This window comes from Cynocephalus volans, chromosome 11 (genome assembly GCF_027409185.1).
Source record: "Cynocephalus volans isolate mCynVol1 chromosome 11, mCynVol1.pri, whole genome shotgun sequence".
In the NCBI taxonomy this organism is placed as follows: Eukaryota; Metazoa; Chordata; class Mammalia; order Dermoptera; family Cynocephalidae; genus Cynocephalus; species Cynocephalus volans.
This window is the reverse complement of record NC_084470.1, coordinates 100,084,792-100,088,869: the sequence shown is the minus strand read 5'-3', so window position 1 is coordinate 100,088,869 and position 4,078 is coordinate 100,084,792. Positions and strand designations below refer to the sequence as shown.

The window sequence follows — 4,078 nt, the reverse complement described above, 5'->3', positions numbered from 1 at the left end:
CTCCTCTCCTTTTAAAATTGTGTTATCCTTTTCTTACTGATTTGTGGCATTCTTTATATATTCCGGATATAAGTCTTTTGTTGGATATATGTCCAGTACATTTGTTCTCCCACTGTGTGGTTTGCTTTCATTCTCTTAATGGTGTCTTCATAAGCAGTTGTCTTTTTTTTTTTGAGCAGAAGTTCTTAATGAAATCCAATTCATCAATTATTCCCTTTATGTTTTCTGCTTTTCGGAACCTTCTTTAGAAGTCATTCCCTGTCCTCAAAGGCATGAAGATATTCTCCTGTGTTATCCTCTGGAAGTTTCAGTGTTTTACCTTTCCCATGTATGTCTGTAATCCTTCTGGGGCTTAGTGTTGTGACTGGTGTGAGGTAGGTGTCACAGTTCATTGTTTTGCCATGTGGATGGCCAGTTGACCCACAGCATATTGAAGATACCATCCTTTCTCCTCTGTCCTGCAGTGGTGTCATTATCATAGATTGGAGAACGACATGTGTGGGCCCATTTCTACAATCTCTACTCTGTCCCATTGGTCTGTTCTCGTTTCTTTATGCTTCAGTTGGCAAAAGTTTGTCTTTATACCATATTGACTCGATTGCTGTAGTTCTGTGGTAAGTTTTGCCATCGGGTAGTGCAGAGTTTCAACTTTGTTTTTCGTCTTCAAGATCATCTTGGCCATTCTTTGTCCTTTGTGTGTCATGCAGAATATAGAATCATCTTGTCACAGTCCACAAAAAATTCCTGAGATTTTTACTGGAATTGCAGTACATCTTTAGATCAACTTTGGGAGAAGAGACTTCTTTATAATATTGAATCTTTGCATGTGGGAATATGGCATATTTCTCTACTTATATAGGTCTTCCTAAAATCTTCTTTAATTTTTCTTAGTAATGATTCATGGTCTTCTGTTTAGAAGTCCTGCACATTTTTTATTAGATTTATTCCTAGGTATTAGATGTTTTTTGATGCTGATGTAAATGGTACCATGTTCCTCTCCCTGTCCTAATGTTAAGACAATTGACAGGTATTTCATCATCAAAGATAAATCATTATTTAGTCTTGAATTTAGTATGGTTTTATAGTTTATATTCATTTTAAAATTTTATTTTGGTGACTGGAGGGTATAAAGACTGAACCCTGGACCTTGGTGTTATCAGCACCACGCTCTAACCAACTGAGCTAACTGGCTAGCCCACTTACAAATAACAACATGGCTGGTGTTTCATTCTTTTTAAAGTATTAGACTTAAACAATCCTTTTGGATGAATTGGGAAGAGGAGGGCTCCAAAAGTCTATTTAGGTGAGGAAGGAAGAAGTCTCCTGGGCAGAACTTATCCTAGGGAGCTGCAGCCAGGCTGGTCCCACTTGACCCTGTAACAAAGCCCCAAGGGAGAGGGACCGTGTGGTTCTGTCACTCATTTGTCTTCTAGCCTAGGTGCCCATGGATTCGTGTCTTGTCTCAGTGCTTTGGAAGATGGTGTGAGAAGGGAGGTCTGCAAGTAAAAATGTGAAGAACTGTGTTAGTGGTAATTTCAGAGAACACTGGACATAAGTTATACTTCTTTGATACCCTTTTGATATCTCATTACCAAAGGAGAGCATTGTTCCTTACCTTGTAACAGAACTCCTGTAGCTTTGGCACCTGATAGCAGGACCTACCAAAGGCACCCCAGGGCCAGCAGGAGCACTGGTGGTAGGAATAATAGCTTACATTTATTGAGTGCTTGCTGTGCAATAAGACTCTTCTAAGTATTTTATAAACATTAACTCATTTAATCTTTACAATTATCCCCATGAGGTAGGTTAGATAATCTTTTTTTCCTTTTTAACAAGGGCCCAAACCGAGGCATGGAGAGGCTAAATAACTTGCCCAAGACCACACAGCTCGTAAATGGTAAAGCTAGGATTCAGACCCAAGCTGGCACGCACCAGAGCCCATGCTCTTACACAGCCTTTCAGGTGGCAGCAACAGATGGGGGTTAGAGGCGGAGGAAAGGAATAAAGTGGGGATCCCTTCAGGTGTCTGGCTGGATGGCTGACTGTACTTGCTTTTCAGCACCTGTGAGATATCCCTGGAGGACTGTCAGAAATATCTTGGTATGGTGGTGAGGCTAATTAATCAGGAGGCTGAATTAGCAGTTAAGGTCAAGAGAAGTGAAAAATAGGAGAGGTAATCATAATTTGATCTTTAGATCAGATTTTCAGTCTTAAAAAACATTACATTGATTGATTTTTCAATCTGATCACCTTAGTGTTTCCTTGGAGTAAGTAGAATCATGACTTCTGGTCTGTTCTTTCTCTGAGGTGACAGGCACATCTATATTTAGACCAATAGTCATGCTTCTGTGGTGATGGATCAGTGTGTGCCTCCAAAAATGGCCATGCATTGAAATAACCCGTGTATTTTTATGAACAGATAAATCATCAGCATTGTAGATTTGATGTTCACACATCAGAGGGACTTCTATACAAATTTATTTATTTAACAGATAAACTACCATTTGTGCTCGGACCATAGACAGTTGCTTGGGCAAGTGTCCAGGATCTCATGTAAACAAGCAGATTCAGATTCAGCCACATTACAAACAATGAGTTTAGGGCTTCAGAGGCTTAACTCACAAGAACCATTCATTTTGATGAAGAACATCACAATTTCTCCCACTGACACAAGTCAGAGACTGGGATTTTTTTAACCCCGTCCTTTCTTTCACCTCCCCCATCTCATGTGGTCACCAAGCTCTGCTTATTCTACCCTTTTAATAGCTTTCAAATCTGCGTCCTCTTTTCCATCTCCATTTCCACTAATAGTTTGGATCCTTTACATTTTTTTCACGTGTATTAGACAACCACCACCTAAATGCTTTTTTCTTTTCTCTAATTAGTTGTCTTCACTGCCACCAAAATTTTCTTCATAAAGCCATTATGTCACTTCCCTACTTTAAACTATTTCGGTGGCTCTCATTGCTCGGAGGATAAAACCTAATGTCCAGAGACTGTTTTTTGAGGCTCCTTAAGAACTGGCCCATTCCTCTTCTTGGGGGCCTCATCTCCCTCAGGTCCCTCACTTTTGGCACCAGCCACACCAGACCTCCTGGGACTCCTGGAACCTGTGGTCTGCTTTTAGATTTAGTGCCTCCGTTGTGATGTTTCTCAAATGCCTGCTGCTCCTCCCCTTCACTCTTGTCTTTTTGACCAGCTCTTAGCTTTCCTTAGAGATTGTCCTCATACTTGTCTTGGGTAGGAAGCTTGATACACTTCCATAAGCATCTCTCTCACCTCACTGCACTGTATAAATGTCTGTCTGTCCTGATAGACTGTGGGGACTTGAAGGAAGATCTTACTCCTCATCATATTCCCAGTTCACCACACACACTTTGCTGAATTTGCTGAATGGATTCTTCCAGTCATTCAACTGTCCATTCATTCTTTCAACTAATATTTTTTGAGTACTTGCTAACTGCAAGGCACTGTTCTAGGTTCTAGACATATGCAGTGAACAAGACAAAATCCTTATTTCCATGAAGTTTATATTCTCTCTTTTTTTTAAGTCAGTCAGGTAATGTGCTGACATTGTTAACAAGGTTTAGAGGAGGCATGTCTCACACAATAGCATCAAAACCCAATCATCACACTTATGAACCAATAAAGGACCTGAAGCTTATATTCTTATAAACTTATATTCTAGTTTTATATTGTGTTTTCCAGGGAAGACAGGAAATAAAGGAAGAAATAAACAGGAAATATATGAGGTGGTATGAAGTGCTAGGCAGCGAATTAAAGTAGGACACAATTCATGGACAGATACTTTATGTTGGCTGGTTAGGGAGGGTGTTTAGGAGGGGTGCCCTTGACGCTGAGATCTGAATGAACTACTCTTATGAAGATCAGGGTAAAGAGCATTCCAGGAAGAGGGAACAGACAATGCAGAGGCCTTAGGGTAAGAATGAACTGACTTTTAGAACAGATATCCTGGTTACCTAAAGCCAGGTCAGTAACAGCGCACAGTGAAGAAAATACCTCTAAGGGAGACAGAACTGAAAAGGTAGGTCATAGCTAGTTTGGGAGCCAAAGGTAA

The 4,078-nt window shown here is 40.3% G+C and overlaps 1 non-coding gene across 1 annotated transcript; it reads right to left on the bottom strand.

Moving 5' to 3' along the window:
• Nucleotides 1-3,549: 3,549 nt before the first annotated feature.
• On the bottom strand, nt 3,550-3,654 carry LOC134391452 (small nucleolar RNA U13). The gene has a single exon (XR_010024987.1). It is a non-coding gene; the product is annotated as a small nucleolar RNA U13 (small nucleolar RNA).
• Nucleotides 3,655-4,078: the final 424 nt, after the last annotated feature.